Below are 19,969 nucleotides of genomic sequence, written 5' to 3' on the forward strand. Positions count from 1 at the left end.
TAGTGGACGCTGGTGGTTTGACGTGCCTCACCGTATCTATATGGCGTCAATGACCTCTCCTTGACATACATCAGAAAATCTCCATACCACCTTTGAGTCCAGGCCTCCATTATATATAAATTCACATATGGCCTCCCTTACCTGAATATGCGAAGAACCATGGTGATGGTGACCTGAAGTACCATTCAGCAGACTGTCAGACCATAGCCCGTTGCTCTGTATGCAGCTAATTGTTTGAACGAGTAAGTCCCCATAATGCTCTATACTACTTTGAATTTCTGGTGTATTTTGAGCTCTTATTTTTATTCATCTTCTCACATCCTCGTCATTTTTCATTTCCCATCCTCATTTCAATTTATTTCTCACTCCATATATATGTTCTTTCTTTGCCTCCAACAACTCTGCTCTTTATACCCGTTACACCTATGATATACACTTATGATATGTATGTACATATGTGTGTATATATATACATATACTAATGACTGGTATGTTTTATTAATATACTTCCCCCAGATCATACAAAAAATCCTTACAGGAAACCCCTGAAGAAGGAACTGAATTTTTATTCCTATCCGAAACATGTTGGGCTCCTATGTACCACATATATGTATGCTTCCTCTTACCAGTATGCACACTTGTGTGGTTTAGGTATTTTGTATGTATTGTTCACTATTTTATAACCATTTTTGTATATTCTAATAAAGTATTTTTTTCTTTTACTATTTCTGGGCATCTCTCATACCAATCACACCATCTAGTACGCTTCTTTTCCTTATACTCAGATTTACCCATTCATTAATCCCTACCCCTTCACCCGTACCATCCCAGGGTTCCCTTCTTTTTATTATTATTTGTTGCAATGTATTATCGGGATGTGGTGAACCGGGTATAAATCTACTTTTACACTCGTATGTGGTAGTGCACCATCTCCTACTTAAACCAAGGTATTTAGTAAGAGGCATGGTGAGTTTTTTTCACATTTTAATGTTTTCCCACAATTCTTTGCAAAATGAGGATTTATTTTTAATTTTTTTCACAAAATTGTCATATTGGCAGCTTCTCTCTCCTCTCCTCACATGATCCGTGTGAGGAGCAGAGAGAATGGGACATGATGCTGATTTGTTGACAGTAGGGATGAGCTTCGAGATCGAGCCGAACTCATGCTCGACTCGAACATCGGCTGTTCGCCAGTTCACCGAACCGCGAACAATTTGGGGTGTTCGCGGCAAATTCGATTGCCGCAGAACACCCTTTAAAAGTCTATGGGAGAAATCAAAAGTGTTAATTTTAAAGGCTTATATTAATGGTATTGTCATAAAAAGTGTTTGGGGACCTGGGTCCTGCCCCAGGGGACATGGATCAATGCAAAAAAAAGTTTTAAAAACGGACGTTTTTTCGGGAGCAGTGATTTTAATAATGCTTAAAGTGAAAAAATAAAAGTATAATATCCCTTTAAATTTTGAACCTGGGGGGTGTCTATAGTATGCCTGTAAAGGGGTGCATGTTTCCCATGTTTAGAACAGTCTGACAGCAAAATGACATTTCAAAGGAAAAAAAGTCATTTAAAACTACTTGCGGCTATTAATGAATTGCCGGTCCGACAAAACACATAAAAGTTCATTGATAAAAACGGCATGGGTATTCCCCACAGCGGAACCCCGAACCAAAATTTTTAAAAAAAAATGACGTGGGGGGCCACCCTAAATTCCATACCAGGCCCTTCAGGTGTGGTATGGATATTAAGGGGAACCCCGGCCAAATTTTTTTTAAAAAATGGCGTGGGGTCCCCCTCAAAATCTATACCAGACCCTTCAGGTCTCGTATGGATTTAAAGGGGAACCCCGCGTGAAAATTAAAAAAAAAAACGGCATGGGGTCCCCCCAAAAATCCATACCAGACCCTTATCCGAGCATGCAACCTGGCAGGCCGCAGGAAAAGAGGGGAGGACGAGAGAGCGTCCCCCCTCCTGAACCATACCAGGCCACATGCCCTCAACATTGGGAGGGTGCTTTGGGGTAGCCCCAAAACACCTTGTCCCCATGTTGATGGTGACAAGGGCCTCATCCCCACAACCCTTGGCCGGTGGTTGTGGGGTTCTGTGGGCGGGGGGCTTATCAGAATATGGAAGCCCCCTTTAACAAGGGGACCCCCAGATCCCGGCCCTCCCCCCTGTGTGAAATGGTAAGGGGGTACAAAAGTACCTCTACCATTTTGCAAAAAAAACTGTCAAAAATATTAAAAATGACAAGAGACAGTTTTTGACAATTCCTTTATTTAAATGCTTCTTCTTTCTTCTATCTTCTTTCTTCTTTCTTCTATCTTCCTTCGGTTTCTTCCTCCATCTTCTTCTTCTTCTTCTGGTTCTTCTGGTTCTTCTGGTTCTTCCTCCGGTGTTCTCGTCCGGCATCTTCCTCCACGGCGTCGGCATCTTCTTCCCTTCTTCTCCTCGGGCCACTCTGGATCCATGATGGCATGGAGGGAGGCTCCCGCTGTGTGACGCTTCTCCTCTTCTGACTGTTCTTAAATAACGGGGGGGTGGAACCATCCAGTGACCCCGCCCCCCTCTGATGCACGGGGACTTGACGGGGACTTCCCTGTGGCATTCCCTGTGACATCAGAAGGGGCAGGGTTACGTAAAGGGTGACCACGCCCACCTCTGACATCACTGGGAATGCCACAGGGAAGTCCCATCAAGTCCCCGTGCGTCAGAGGGGGGCGGGGTCACCTGGTGGCCTAGCCCCCCATTATTTAAGAACCTTCAGAAAAGGAGAAGCATCACACAGCGGGAGCCTCCCTCCATGCCATCATGGATGCGGAGCGGCCCAAAAAGAAGATGAAGAGAAGAAGATGAAGAGAAGAAGATGAAAAGAAAAAGATGAAGAGAAAAAGATTAAGAGAGAAGCATCACACAGCGGGAGCCTCCCTCCATGCCATCATGGATGCGGAGAGGCCCGAGGAGAAGAAGGGAAGAAGATGTCGATGCCGCAGAGGAAGATGCCGGATGAGAACACCAGAGGAAGAACCAGAAGAACCAGAAGAAGAAGAAGATGGAGGAAAAAACCTTAGGAAGATAGAAGAAAGAAGAAAGAAGATAGAAGAAAGAAGAAGCATTTAAATAAAGGAATTGTCAAAAACTGTCTCTTGTCATTTTTAAAATTTTTGACAGTTTTTTTGTGAAATGGTAGGGGTACCCCTTACCATTTCACACAGAGGGAAGGGCCGGGATCTGGGATTCCCCTTGCAGATTCCGATAAGTTCCCCCTGGTCGCAGACCCCCACAACCACCGGCCAAGGATTGTGGGGATGAGGCCCTTGTCCTCATCAACATGGGGACAAGGTGTTTTGGGAGCTACCCCAAAGCACCCTCCCAATGTTGAGGACATGTAGCCTGGTATGATTCAGGAGTGGGGGGGCTCTCTCGTCCCCCCTCTTTTCCTACGGCCTGCCAGGTTGCGTGCTCGGATAAGGGTCTGGTATGGATTTTTAGGGGGACCGGACAAGCAGAGCTTCCTCTTTTGGGTGGGGCTCCACTTTAAGTGACCTGAGACTGAATAGTTTCCTCCCTATGCTAGAATCACTGTGAGATTTGAGATATTTGTATATCACTATGAGGAGAGAGGTTGGGCGGGGCTGAGCCACGGCTCTGTGTCTGAATGGACACACACAGCAGAGGCTTGGGAGTGAGCCTGCTCTGGTGCCCCCATAACAAGCTGCTTGCTGTGAGGGCAATCGGCAGGAGGGAGGAGCCAGGAGTGCTGGTGAGGGATATGAAGAGAGGAGGATCTGGGCTGCTCTATGTAAAACCACTGCACAGGGCAGGTAAGTATAACATGTTTGTTATTTTTAAATAAAAAACAAAAAACAAGACTTAAATATCACTTTAATTCCTCATAGAATGGTAACAGATTTGTCTGGCAAGAATGATCTTTCATAAATCAATGCTGATTACTACTAATGATTAGAGATGGGCCAAACACCCCCCTGTTTGGTTCACACCAGAACTTAACATAAACAGTTGCATCCAATCAGTAGCTCTGTTCAGGCACTGGAAACAAATACTTCAGTCCACAACATCCAGAGGTGTGCTATGCCCAAATACATGAAATTTATGGATCTGGACTCAGCAACACAAAGGCCAATGTGAATGATGCTTCATTTTTCTTTTTTTGAGGAAGGGGGCCAACTTCTGTTCTTGCACATAGGCCTACTGCATTCAGAAAATGTCCCTGTAATAGATAGTATTACTAATGATTACCTCAATACAGGGCCCCATAGGCCTCCTAAACAGTTGTGGTATTTAAAATTGGCCCCCACATAACTGCTCCTCTTCTCTGGTTGTACAACTCCCCCCTCATTAAAGGGGTTGTGAACCCTCATGGTTTTTCACCTTAATGCATTCTATGCATCATAGGCATGCGCAAGGGGTGTGCCAGGTGTGCCTGGGCACACCCTAATCCTGGATTTGGCAACCCATCAATTGTGGGCAGGTGACAGGTAAGCCGCGATCCTTACTTGCCGACCCCCAGAACCTGGACCGATCTGTATTTTCTTCTGCAGCAGCTGAAAGTAGGCTTCTCCTCCTCTTCCTCTCACCGATATTCAGCTGCCATGGGAGGAAAATACAGAGGATTGGTACCAATGTATGCCACCCCTCTTGCCCCAGTTCCTTTTCTTTCTGCTGCCCAGGTCCCCTTGTGTGCTCACCTGCTCCCCCCCATTGTTTTAGGATTAGGAGTGGGGAAGAGGCCGGTTAATATGTCACAAAGGCATATGTGTTGGAGCTTTGAGGTGCACACCCTAATACAATAGGATTCGCACACCTATGCTATGCATTAAGGTGAAAAACCTTCTGTGCTGCTATAGCCCTCCCCGAGCCCCTGTTTTACTTACCTGACCCCAATCTTTCGCCGGCTGGAAACGAGCACACCAGCTCTACCTGGTGTCTCATGTCCTGATTGGATAGATTGGTAGCAGCGCAGCCATTGGCTCCCGGTGCTGTCAATCAAATCCAATGATGCGGCAGGACCGAGTCTTGCATTCTGAGTGAAAGAGAGCGCTTTTCCAATGTGGACACTTGATGCGGGAGGAGCCACCAGTGCCACTGTGGAATCCCAGAAGAGGAAAATCGGGGCCACTCTGTGCAAAACAAACTGCACAGTGGGGGTAAGTATGACATGTTTGTTTTAAAAAACAAAATAAAATTAGGGTTTGTCATCACGTATAATGAAGGAACAGTGGTGCAAAGGACCCACCCACATTCCATATCTGGAGTGGGAATAGGAAAGAATACCCGTTGCCCTCACAAGGAATAAGGAAAATATTGATCTCTATTATATCCCCCAGACCAAATGAGAAGCACATAATTTTTATAGGCTGCAATTGTTATTTGGTATTTATAATAATTTTTGGTTTGCCTAGACACAAATTTAACACATTCCTATAACCAATTTATACGTGAGGTTTTGTTTGTAATGCTGTTTTGTAATACAATAACTGTTACTATAATTATAATTAGTATTTTTTCATAAGCAAATATTTCTTTAACATTTCTTTTAAAATATATTGAAAATCATTACTATATCTAGCCTATAGGAACATATTAAGTTGTTTAGAACCTTCAGTTATAAAGTTGTAAAAAGCCACAATACCATAACCAGTTTGCATAATGAAAATGCTTTATTATGTTTATTGTAAAATGTATTGCACTCTAACCTCATAAAATTAGCACTGGGGCACTAGGGAAAACTATTTTTTTTTTACTTTTTAAAAGGCAGTTTGCTGTACAAGTATCACACTGAGCCACTGTGTATTCATGTCAATTACTACAATTAATTAGCAATAACCCCTTCATAGCTTAAGGGAATAGAAATTTACAGGGATTTTAATTTCAACATATGTTCAACAGGGCCTTTGGGCCTCCAAAATAATTACCCCCTTCTTTTGGGAGGGCAAGGATTAAATCAATGTGGAGCAGTGAATGTACTGGGGACAAGGGAAGAAGGTTTAAATGGAAGGAAATGTGGCACCTGGAAACAATGACAATAAGGTTTGAAGTTAGATAATTGTGCAAATGTACAGAAAGTCTCCAACTGGCTTTAACAAATCTGCCATATTACCATTTAAAAAGCAACATTGGTTAATGAAAAGAACACTTCAGCAACAGTTGACTATATTAACTTATGTTTTCAAATTATATTTGTATGTTGAAATTAAACTCCAGGAAAACAGCTTTTACTTATCAAATGATTTGTAAATTGTATGCAGTTCCCTGTCCTAAACAGGGGATATTATACAAATATATTCATGCTGGGTTGTAGTCAGTCTAGACTGATTTAAAGTCTACTTTCTCATTTGATTTTTACCTAAAATCAGTGGAACTGGGGTTTCCCTCTGCTGCCAGTATGCATCATTGGTACCTTTGGTAATAGCAGCAAGCTACAGTAAAAGTGAGCTATGAATATTTAGGTGTTCTCTAATCAACAGGTAGGAGGTTTGAAAAATGATTTTGACTTCGCCAGCGACCGGGAAGGAGTCGTTTTCTCGGAGGTCCTGTGGCAGAGAGCAGCGCCCTATAGCGGAGTCATCTGACACTACATCGCAGCTCTTTCATCAGAGAGAGATAGAGTGATTTTTCTTCATTGGGTTGCTGTCTGGAGGCTTATAGAGATCGTTTGCTGACATACATCCACCACCCTGGAAGAGGTTCATTTCCCCGTGAGGACATCACCACGAGTTGATGCTATTATGCCTCTGATCAGAGGCTGTCTGGTAAGCCTTTAATCTACATTAGGTGACGGGCGTACATCACGGTGACAGTCACAAATTTATCTCCACAACAAAGTCACTTCAATCATTAACCTCCTATGGACACTTTTGTTTTGTATTTTTGAATTTTACTCAGATATGTCACTATGGTGGTATTAACCACACAAGTATTCTTATGGTGAAGCACTTCTTTTTTATGGGTGCATATATTTGTGCTTGATTTTTTTCAATGTACATGGTTTATATATAATAATCATTTATTAGCACTATTTATTTGGGTTTTGTATATATCCAGCGCTGCACTTTTTTCTGCTGGCTTTATTGTCTTTACTATAGCAGGATTGAATTTTCAAACGTTTTTTGTTCTGCGCTGATGGTAAATCTTATTTAGGATGAAAAAGAAAAGCTGCTGCCTCCACCATGACACCTACCTAAGTAGGGTCTAATTAAATAAACAAAGAGGGGTATTTGGTGGGTGTAGCACTGCTCTAAAATACTAGTAAAGTGCACGCAAAAATGTGAAAGACAACAAAAAGTGTAGCGCTAGACCTTATCATACATAACCCTAGATGGGTAGGTATACAGTGAAGGGGATCACCAATATAAAGACCCATACATAGATGGGAAGTCCCGTTATAGGTGTTTATGGCCAAACAATAAATAACAATGTTTAATCCTTAAATAGAAAAATGAATATATCCAGTATCCCAAAACAGCAGATCAGCTCACTACCACCGAGAGAAAGGAAGGCTTACCAGATGTGGTGGACCCAACAGGGCATACGCCGAATTGGGTCAGATAAGGCTTGGGTGGTAGGAGGCTGTGGATGTCTGTGGTGTTGCAGATTGCTGGATTCCTCCAACTGGTGTCCGGGTCCTGGAAGGTGTGCGGAGTCCCAAGAATATGGATGGTTCTGTAGATCCCAGGGGGGAGGGGATGAGGTGTTCCGTGGATGGATCCTTTTTGTAACCGTCAAGGACCCCAATCGCCACACCTTTTGCATGAAGTATCTCCAAACTTCTCCACTAGGGTGGGACGTTCCACCACCGACTTTCAACCTGCAACTTAGATAGAGAATATGTTCTATATTTTTCTAACGGAACAAATTACTATCGGAAAAAATGCTCGTCTGTACGCTGTTCCGACGTACCAAAAACGAAGCATGCTCTGAAGCAAGCACAAGACGGAAGCTATTGGCTACTGGCTATTGAACTTCCGTTTTCTAGTCCCGTCGTAGGTGTTGTACATCACCGTGTTCTGGACAGTCGGAATTTGGTGTGACCGTGTGTATGCAAGACAACTTGAGCGGAAATCCGTCGGAACTCCATCGTAAAAACCTTCAGAGTTTATTCCAACGGCAAAACCGGTCGTGTGTACAGGGCATTTCCATCCAGGGTTTATGGATTGGTGTGGGGAAGGAGCCCTCCAACTGCAGTTGAGCCTGGGACCACTGTTTTGGTCCCTCCCCGACTGCTATGGGTGGCCTCTGGAGCTGATCACCACCTCAGGTGGGGTATACATACAGGCAGGTTTGGACAATCAAACCAGGCTTGCTCCTCTTATTATCACACTGAGTGGTTGCTCCAATGCTCTTCCACACACAGGTAAGCATTCACACTGCAGCATTTACAATGCTATTATTTATGGAAGGGAGTCACTCTTAGATTATATTACATTTAGCGGGTTTTACCACCATTTTATTCATTTCTTCTACTATACTTGCTTACCCTTCACTTATTGATTTACACCACATGGTTTCCCATTATTATATCTCTGTGTACAATTTGGCAGCTGAAAAAAATATATTTTACATGTATGAAATCATTCTGGAAAAAGGTTGAATATTTACTGTATCTATATTGTTCCCCTTTCCTCTCCACCTCACGCTTTTCCTGGGGATATATATATATATATATATATATATATATATATATATATATATATATATATAGATGTACTTTTCTAACTTAATGATTATTATAAACAAACTCAATTATGTTTCTTGATGATTTGCAACTTATACATATGTTTCCTTTGTCTTTAGAATATATTTCTTTGGTCATGTGCACTTATGTGAATGACAGGAGGTCCTGAGGAAGCGGTGTTTTCTCTGAAATGCATCGATCTAAGCTCTCTATTTTGACCAATAGCCATGCATATTTGCAGTGGACAATGTTTGTTGGTATTAAAATGACCTTTGATATGAGTTTTTATACATTTTATTGCCACAAATAAAATGTTGTATGTTCCTATATATGAATGTATCGCGATCCCTGAAAACTCATCTCTTCAGGAAAGCCTATCATGTCTCCAACTAATCTTCTACAACTTCCATCAGCTCATGCCCCACAGTTACAACCTTTTGTACCACCTGCCCCACCCTATTAGATTCTAAGCTCTTCTGAGCAGGGCCCTCTTAATCCTCTTGTATTTTATTGTATTATAACTGTATTGTCTCCTTTTTATGTTATAAAGTGCTGCGTAAACTGTTGGTTGTGAGTGAATGTCCGGGCAATCTTCTGGGACCTGTGATGTGTCCCAGAAGATTGCAGGAAGGGGGGAGTGGTGATCTTCCTTTCGGCGCTGCGGAGCCCTGGGAGGAAGTGGGAGCTGGGTGCGTCTAAAAGAGGGTATCCGCTCCTCCCCAGAAAAATGACATGTCAAATGTGACATGTCAGGGGGTCACCTTCACCTAAAGCAGAAGTATCATTTTTGGGTGGAACTTCGTTTTAAAGTCCTACCATTAACTTTTTTGTGCTATATACTTTTAATAAGGATGACACCCTCCACTGGCACATATTTAGTCAACCCCCCCCCCCCATACACATCCAACAAATAAACTTTTTATAGACTGTTTATATTGATAATATGAGTTCTTGTCAGAAAGTGATCATATTGAGGTGGATTGTGATGGAGAAGTAACAGGTGGTTAGGACTCTAACCTTAGAGTCATCTGGGGTTATATGGTGAGTTTTTCTCATTGTGGAAATCTAGTTAGTTATGTGAAACGTGTAATATAAGGTATGCTTGTGCATAGTACAATTTTCTTCTCATTAATAAAAGTATAGTAATAGCTAATGGATCCCTGCAGGTATCAATGGCTAGGCAGCAATGGTTAGCTAGATACTGTTATGACCCGTACACACAACCAGACATTCCGACAACAAAATTCATTGATTTTTTTCCGACGGATGTTGGCTCAAACTTGTTTTGCATACACACGGTCACACAAATCTTGTCGGAAATTCCAAACGTCAAGAATGCGGTGACGTAAAACACATACAACGAACCAAGAAAAAGGAAGTTCAATAGCATGCATGGAACTTTGTGCGTCTGAATTGTGTACACACAATCAAAATTTACGACAAAGGATTTTGTTGTCGGAAAATTTGAGATCCAGATCTCAAATTTTGTGTGTCGGAAATTCCGATGGAAAATGTCTGATGGAGCCTACGCACGGTTGGAATTTCCGACAACAAGCTCCCATCAAACATTTTTCATTGGAAAATCTGACCATGTGTAGAGGGCATAAGTCAAAACTCATAATTAGGGATCCCAGCCTCAAATTGTTAGACATGATATGCATCGACCTTTGAACAATAATTTTAGACCCTCTAGGGAATGCAAAGTAGCAGTTATACTTTTTTGGGCTATGAGACTAATAGGGAAGCCCCTGTGTTATGGGATGATGTTGCTGGTTAAAGCTGAATTCCAGTATAGTATTCCAGTATACCCCCAAAGGAACTGCTGTTCCTTTTTTCATGGCCTTTTTTCATGATATTTCATGGCCTGAGAACAACAAAACTCTAGCTCAAGAGAGGAGGCTTTAATCAAGGGGTCCCAATCTTACACAGTCCATAGGCATGACCCCAATAAAGAAGTCCAGCCCAGAAGTGTTTCAGGGCAAGCAGCCCCTGGAGCTCACAGATACATTCGCACAGGAAAAAAGACCCTCTCAAATGGACTCCAGCTCATTTAACAGGAACCCATACACCATCTGGGAACACCTCCCCAGGGATTGAATAGGCCTTGCTAATTATTCAGACCAGGTATTTACATCCTCCCACCCTAATCTCCAGAAGCTTATCCTACAGTCAGGGAGAGGTAAGCAAACTCCCAGCTTGTGGAGTCTTAAGCAGACTAAATAATTTTGTCTCCTGTGGCTACAGCAGAAGCCCCATACAAAATTTACCTCACAGCCCATGTAGGAGAACACTACATCAGGTATGGATTTTTTTTATATTTAGTACCTGTGGGATCCCCGCAGAAACTGGAAATTATTGTAATAGTTGCTGCTACTACAGTGATCACCACTGTCTTCCTGGTGTTCTGCCAAGTGGCTTCCCTGCTGAGTAATATCCAGAAATTGTAATGCCCCGTATGTTGGCTCAAACTTGTTTTGCGTACACACGGTCGCACAAAGTTGTAGGAATTTCCGATCGCCAACAATGCGGTGACGTCAACCACATACGACGAGACTAGAAAAGGCCAGTTCAGAACCAAGCACGGCACCCTTTGGGCTCCTTTTGCTAATCTCGTGTTAGTAAAAGTTTGGTGAGAGACAATTCGCGCTTTTTCAGACTCGTGGCTTTCATATTGTTTTCTGCGGTTCAGTTTGTGCTTGTGGGTTTGTATCTGCTCTTCAGTGCGTGCAAGCAAGTTCCGAGTGACTAATAGTCATTGTGTTTGTTGTTCGTTCGTTACTGTTTTTCAGGTCGCTCTTCACAGGCCTTGCTGTTCTTCAGTGCGTTCTGTTACTTCGTTCTGAGCAGCCGACCGTTTTCTAGCCATGCTGCGTATACGTACTCCTCGTAGAGTTCGTGCTGTGTGGGGGCTTGGTGTTGGGGTCCTGACCTTGACACAAGTCCAGTCCATGAACAGGGTGGGGAGGAGTTCATGGACCAAGAATTGGTTGCTTCCAGTTCTCTAATATGCCTTTGCTCCGTGAGATCCGTAAGAATAATCCTGATGATTTCAGGAACTTTCTCAGGATGACGGACCCCGTATTTCACCGTCTGCTGGCTTTGCTGACCCCCTATATCAGCAGGCAGGATACCTGCATGAGGCAAGCCATCACTCCGGAGCAGAGGCTTGTCGCTACCCTGTGGTACTTGGCGACAGGGAGAAGCCTGCAGGACCTCAAGTTCTCGACAGGCATCTCCCCCAGGCTCTGGGGATCATTATCCCAGAGACCTGTTCTGCCATCATACAGGTCCTGCAGAAGGAGTATATGAAGGTAAGATTTTTATCCTTTAATATCACATTTTATTGTATATAATGTTTGATAATATATTGTATTTCTTTCCTCATTCCCTAATTACCATGATTGTAATATGCTGTGAATGTCCCCTTTGTCCTCATGCATGCTGGATTTTTCTGTAATTATTTTTTTAGTCCTTCATACATATTTGCCTTCAATAACCTCCCCAGCATGCTCTCATGCCCTATATTCACCTCATGTAGTCACTTAACAATGTATTTTGTCAGCTCCATAGTAGTGCTTTACCCCAAACACCCCCTAAAATGTTTTTAAATATGATTTGTGCTTTAAACTCAGGCAGAGTTTTTTGTGGTGTCCCCAAATCATTTTTATTAACCCTCCCTCCCCCCAACTGCTAAGTCAGCTGATCCAAATTCTCTATCTATCCTCAATCATCTATCTGCTGACTTTGCCAAACCCATACACACTATACCCACCTCTTTTGTGGTCAGATTTATGGATGAATTCCCCAAAGTATGTAGTACAAGGGCCTGCCTGTATACTTTCAAATGGTACTGTTTAAAGTTTTTGTATCCTATTATTATCTTGGCAGGTAATAGCAGAATGTCCAAATGTCCTCAAATGTGTACAGTGTGTATTTATATCTTTGTATTATGACACTTCTTACCTGTCTAGTGGGCTGCCAATAGTGTAACTAAGGAGGGGCTGTTCCAAGTAATACCCTGTATTTAGGCATTACTCTCTCAATGAAGTGGAGAGGGTTACCTGTCGAAGATCCCCCCCCTATAATGTTAGAAATGGCCCATGAGAGGGGGGGGGGATATGATAGGTGTACCTTATACTTTGGTGTTGTTAAATTCCCCTTAATAAATGCTATCTGGAGGTTGGCCAAGAATGTTTGTGTCTAATCTGCTTGTCATGTTTATGTGCAAAAATACTAATTTTTTTGTTTTCCTCAACAGTTTCCTTCCTCGCCACAGGAATAGCAGACTGTGGCCTCCCACTTTGCCCAGCGGTGGGACTTTCCTAACTGCGGAGGGGCAATTGATGGGAAACACGTCCACATCGTCCCACCACCCAACTCGGGGTCGTACTATTTCAACTATAAGGGGTTCAATAGTATTGTGATGTTGGCGGTGGTGTCGGCTAATTACGACTTCTTGTATGTGGACGTGGGGAAGAATGGCCGGATGTCCGATGGTGGAGTCATCGCCCAGACGGAGTTCTACAGGTGTCTCTAGAATGGCTGCTTGGACTTGCCACCTCCAGAGGACAATGTGGAAGGACTCCCATTCGTCTTCGTAGCGGATGAAGCATTTGCACTGGGGGACCATCTTATGCGGCTGGGGTGGGGACCCTCACCCCGGAACAGAGGGTTTTTAATTACCAGCTGGCCAGAGCCAGAAGAGTGGTGGAGAACACATTTGGAATCATGGCCATCCGGTTCCGCCTATTTCTGACACCCATCCATATGGCGGAGTATAAACCTAATCATATTATCCTGGCGTGCTGTGTTCTACATAACTTTTTACAACATTCTGCCAACTATGCTGGCTCAGTTGGGCCTGAGTTCTACATGATACAACCCTGACGGCGTTTGAAAGTGGCCGTCCTGGCTTGCCCTCCCTGAGTGCCCATGATGTCCGGTTAAGATACCTTGAGTTCTTTGCGGGTAGGGGGGCCATCAATATGCCAGACAATTTGTGAAGCATTTATCAAATAAAAAAAAAAGACAATCTTTGGTGACATTTCCTGCTTGTGTTTGTTTTAGCTGACCCTGACAGCAATGTGGGGAGTCCTGAAAATGGCGTGATTGTGTAACCTTTTCTACAAAGCACTGTTGGGTGTTATTTACTAAAGGCGTAGACACTTTGCACTACAAGTGCACTTGAAACTGCACTGAAACTGCACTTTTAGTGCAAACAGGATTTGCCCTTAGGAAATAACCCCCATTTTCACAGAAAACAGCAATTACATCACAACAAAAGTGTTGTAGCGTTGAGACAATAATCTACACATTCTTGATTAACAAACTTTTTAATACCTGCACAATCATATGTGCATTTAGAAAAGGTTTTTAAAACAAACCAACATGTTTGTTGTATAACAATTTTTGGGGTGGCATTATCAAAAATAGAAATGTCCATTTACGATAAAACAGGCCTGTGTAAAACCAACAAGAAAGACAAAAATCTTGAACTTACAAAGTTCACATATGGTAAAACTTGAAGGCAATATCAGACATGAGTATTTAGGAACTGTGTTTGATATTGCGTTCAGATGGGGTGAAGTCACCCCTTGAAAAGCCAAATTTGGAAGATGCACACCAATTTACGAATGTCAACATGTGCTAGCTGCCATCACGGGGGATGAAGGGAACGTGTTTTGGGGGAGCAACCCCTTCCTCACCTCTACTTTATTATTGAGGAAGGGGTTGCACCCCCAAAACACGTCCATTGATCTCCCATGATGGCAGATAGCACATGTTGGCACACTGTGTGCATCCTCCAAATTTGGCTTTTCGAAACATCGCTAAAAAAATTTTAAGATTGTAGCACACAAAAAACAAAGTGATTTTGTGGGGTTTTAAATTCGCCCCAAAACATCAATGATGTTATTATTTTTTAGAATAACATCATTGATTTTTTTCTTGATGTTTTCCAATTCTAAATTACACCCCATGATCTCCCCAATCAGGACCTGGGCACTTTCTGATGTGAAAGGATCTCGATCCACAACATCACGATCACCTAAAAAGAGAGAAACCAAACAAAAACAGGTATCAAAAATCTGCCAGCATCCATCTCTTACCTGAGCCTGTGGTCGCAGACACCCACCTGTTGTGGTGTCAATTTCCACCACATCTTCTTCCTCCTCCTGCTCAGCTTGGGTTGGGGGTATTTCCCCTTCTTCCAGAGGTGGGGGGTCTCTGGTCTCCTCAGATGAGGGGTGTCCTCCGAGTCTTTTCTGTCCTATGTAAAACAAAAATGGTATAATTAGCACACAGATATTTGATGGCCGAAATATAAAGATGAAACATTGTTGGAAGTGGGGTACAATTGTCTATTTGGGCAGAGTTCCAAGATGTACCATTTTTATTGTCCTTTGTCAAGCTTCAATACTTTACCTGTCTTGTACAAGCTTCACAGATGTAGACACCCCTATAGTATACACTGGAGCACCTGTGTGGCCCCCTAATAAAAAGGGTGTTCTTGTGTCCCACACTAGTGCTCCAGCGTCCAGATCTGAAAACAGCTGCTCAGTGTCCTCTCCTTACACAGAATCTAGTTTGCATTTCATTCTAGTAACAAACCCATCTACACAACCAAATATTTTTCAGACAAGTAGGCCCTAAAAAATGTTGGAAAATGCATATGGCCTAAACAATGGTGTTTTAGAGGCCGAAAGAAAAATGTTTGATACGAACGAATAATTGGCCCATGAACATTAAAGTTGCCATTTTAAACTGTACAACAATTAAGAAAAGCATATGGAGCAGCACGAACGTAATAAAGACAAAAAGAATAGGAACACAGCACAACTACTTACTTTTTTGCAGCACTCTCCGGATCTTTCGGTACTGCTCTCTTAATTTCAGGTCCGACCACCGCTTCCTGAGCTGATCTTTCGATCGACGTACCCCGAAATTCCGGTGCAGACTCTTGACCACTTTCGCCATGATCTTGGCCTTTCTGATATTGGGGTTGGGGTAAAGTCCATACTTTCCATCATAGTCGGCCTTCTTTAGGATCTCGACCATCTCCAACATCTCCCCAAAGGACATATTTGTGGCCTTAAATCTTCTCCTTCTGGATCGGGACGTTTCCGGATCTGGGCTTTCCTCCTCCTCGTTGCTATAATTAGCACGCACTTGCTCTGACTCCGCCATGTGCTCTTCACCCACTGCGCCGAACGAAAAGGGGAATAGACTAGAAAGAACGTCAGGGGCGGGTGGAGTTACACGCACGCGCAGTATGTATAAAGCGTAACACACGTGCGTATTACGTACGATCTGTGAGCGGAGGAAGGAGCATTGGAGGCGCCGATCGTAATAACGAAGGTAAGAGACAAACTTGGGCCTATACTGCTTCTAGATTAAGGCCTATATTGTAACAAGATTAGGAGAGTTTTGGATGACATTAGGGTTTGTCTTGTGTTGTGTCTTGCAGTGAAAATGGATATCTTGAATGATACAGACTTCATGGCAATATTCATTGACAGGGAGTTGCCTTGTCTGTGGGAGATCAACCACCCACATTATAGGAACCAAACAAAGAGGAAGGCAGCGCTGGATCAATTGTTGGAAATTGTGAAGCAGGTGATCCCCACGGCAGACATCACATATTTGAAGATCCTAATTGGTGGCCTGAGGAGCACATATGTAAGGGAGCGCAAGAAAGTCCAGGATTCGCAGAGATCCGGAGCAGCAGATGATATCTATGTCCCCAGGATGTGGTACTATGACAGGCTGCATTTTCTGGCAGGCCAGACTGAACCCAGGTCATCACTCTCCAGTCTTCCTTCCATGCTTCCTTCCCCTCCAGCTGAGGCTTCTGACGCCCAACCTGGGCCTTCCAGGCAGCAACATGTGGAGGAGCCCAGATTGAGCCAGGTATAGCATTCCTCTAAATAGTTCAGGTTGTCCAATCAATGATGTTAACTAGATGTTAGTTTGGAGTACTAATTTATGATTGTGAATGATGATGCAAAACATTACAACCATGTCCCTTTTTCATACACAGGGAAGTCTCAGCCAGGAGGTGGCCGGGCCGAGCAGGCTGCCTGATATGCCAGTCCCTCCCCTACACCTGCAAAGAGAAAGTGGCAGGAGGAGGAGTACCCTAGAGGAGGCTGCCATAGGCCTCTTTTGGAAGGCTACAGAGGCCCTGGGAGCACCACACACCGTTGAGGAGGACTTTGCTGCCATCATTGCCTGTAAAATGCAGCGGATGGAGGAGGGGCAACAACTCATGTGTGAGTCATTAATGTTGGAGGCTCTCAATAAGGGGTTGAGGGCCCAAATAACATCTGATACCCACCTTTGTGACCTCACACATGGTCCTCCTCCTTCTCCTCCAGGTCCTACTAATCCTCCTCGTCCTCCAGGTCCTACTCCTCCTCCTGCCACATATCCAACAGGAGAGCCACAGCCAGAAAGGAAGCGTGGAAGGAAAACCAGAAAGTGAGGACCCTGGATCCAGTCTGGTCTGGCAAAAGATGCAGCCTCTTGTGGTACCACAGCCTGGGGACACAGATGTCATCTGCTGCTTTCCGGATCTCTGGGACTTCTGGACCAAACTGCACTTCCTTACATATGGACTCCTCAGGCCACCAATTTTGATGTTTAAGAATTGATGTCTGCCCTGGGGGTCCAAGGCTTCGCTAATTTCTCCTGTTTCTCCAGTGTTGCCTCCCTCTTTGTTTGGTTCTGAGCCCTTAAAAAGGAATTTTGGTTTGAACTATACTTGCCTATGTGTGTTTTAGTTCAAAAAGGACAGTTTGTTTGTAAGGATTCAGGTACATTTCAAAAATACAATGTGAAATTAACAAGGGACACCAACACCAAACAATCTCCTTGAGATTAAATAATAAAAGATATCAATGGTTTTGTGGTAACTTGACACACAAAACACACACAAAAATATTATGGAGTAAAACTAAAAATGAAATTAAACATAGATCAGCCTTTGAAAAAATACAAACATAAAATCCTCCAAAAACATGGCTTTAAAAAAAAAAAAAAAAAATTTTGTCAGATGTGACAAATCAAAATATATTAAGGGAATCCCGATAAATAATAAAGAAAGAAGTTTGTGAGAAGTGTGTGTGAATATGAGCAGCAAAACTACTTCATTCTTCTCACATTATAAAGAAGAAGAGAGTGCGCTGTATTAAACCATTTTTTACAGTACTGTATCCATTGCGAACGCTAAGTTTACCAGACCGAGCTGTTCCGTGTCGGAATTTCTTCTGAGCATGCATGGCACTTTGTGCGTCGGAACAGGCCACACACGGTCGGAATTGACGCGATCGGATTTTGTTGTCGGAAAATTTTATAGCCTGCTCTCAAACTTTGTGTGTCGGAAAATCCAATGGAAAATGTCCGATGGAGCCCACACACGGTCGGAATTTCCGACAACACGCTCCGATCAGACATTTTCCATCGGAAAATCCAACTGTGTGTATGGGGCATCACCCATTCATAGAACGCCCTGCATTTTTCTCAAAGAATGCAAGGTGTTCTCTAAATGGATCTTTTCTGAGTCAGAGGAGATGCTAAGGATAATGAGAAGGCAACCTGTATCAAAGTAACTGCATACATATTTACAAAGTGACATAAGCAATGGTGATATTGTTTTATCGTTATCTACAAGTATCCATCTTCAGAAATCGATTCACTGCAAACTAATTTCACTGATTAATTTGTTCATCTCTAGTCACAAATTTTGTTTGTTGTCTTTATTAGTTTTTTACTCAGCAACACGGTATTGCTAAATTTCACAGCTAATATTCTTATGCTCTGCCATGTTCACCATGCCATATTTAAAAAAAGTAGACCATTAGTTTAAAAATCTATTTAAAATTCCTTGTACATTTTCTTTTTTTTTTCTGTTCTTGCTTAGATTTGCGTTCAATGACAGCCTGCAAACATAAAGTATGATTAAATGACATAAGGCAAGTTTATCGGCTCATGGATTTTTCACATCATGTAATTCTTTTGCATTTAGGGATTTGTGAAATGGCAGAACCTAGTATTAAACATATATTAGTGTTGATTAGTAAGCATACTGTATTTTATAGGCTCCCTATACTTTTATGCATATTTGGCACTGTATGCAATAAAAATAATTTTTCAGTTATGTCATGTTAAAATATGTTTATGCATAAGCTAGAGATGTAGGTTAAGACCTTCAAAACTTACCTAAAGCCAAAGGACCTTTTAAAAACATGTTTCAATACGAATAGAAATGTGAGACCACACCATACCCAGTTAACCACTTGATTACTAAATACAAAAAACAAGGGATTGCATTGTGTATGGTGTAACTACACTAAGGGGTCTAACTAAAAAATGTTTCACACAAGATTTACACAACTTTACCCCATGATTTAACATTTATGTGAAAACATTTTAAATAGATCACTGAGAGAGCATTGTGCCTCCACAATTGAATCCTCTTTTTTTCATTTATTTTTTGTTTTTTTCAGTATGTATGTTGCTGTTAACATTTAAAGGGTTACTTGAGTGTGATTTGGAACCCTGCTCAGTTAACATATATATAGCATCAATTTTGTATACACTTGTGTGGGTGGTGGAACTAGTGACGCAGCTAGGATGCCAGCACACCTCATACCGCGGTTCATCATTTATTCTTATTTGCTTTATTTCATCTGATGTTTGTGAGAACCCCTTTATATCAATAAATTTAGTTTTTTTTATGACGGGCTTCACTATGTGCCTCCTCATTCTCCTTCTATGGTAACTATCGCTCTTGCTGTTTGCCACTGGAGCTGATACTGCAAATTGCTGGTTTATTTTAAACTGCAAAGGATCCTTGTACCTTGTGAGCTTCCAGTTTTGATTATGGTGATCTACCGATGATGTTACTTGCCTAAACATTTGGATGAGTCATATACCATATGCTTGTTTTTCATCTGTTTCTGGTAAGAAGATAAATTTGTTAGCACTGTGGTGTGTGTTTATTATACACTGAAGTTGGTGAAAGGTTCTCCATTTCCAAGTTCACCTGTTTCCACCTTCTTCAACTGTCTCTTATCCCCAGCGCTGCATATGGACTCTAAATACACTAAAGCCATTTACCCCTACTGTTCTGCAAGATCCGCACCAGGGGGAGGGCCAAGCACCATGCAGAGAACATTTCTACATTAAGCAGCAACCTGCACAATGTGGGACATACTTCATTACAGGTAAGTGATGTGACAGCAGCTATAGAAGAAAAAAATATTTTTGACTAAACT

Source organism: Aquarana catesbeiana, linkage group LG03 (assembly GCF_042186555.1).
Source record: "Aquarana catesbeiana isolate 2022-GZ linkage group LG03, ASM4218655v1, whole genome shotgun sequence".
NCBI lineage: Eukaryota > Metazoa > Chordata > Amphibia > Anura > Ranidae > Aquarana > Aquarana catesbeiana.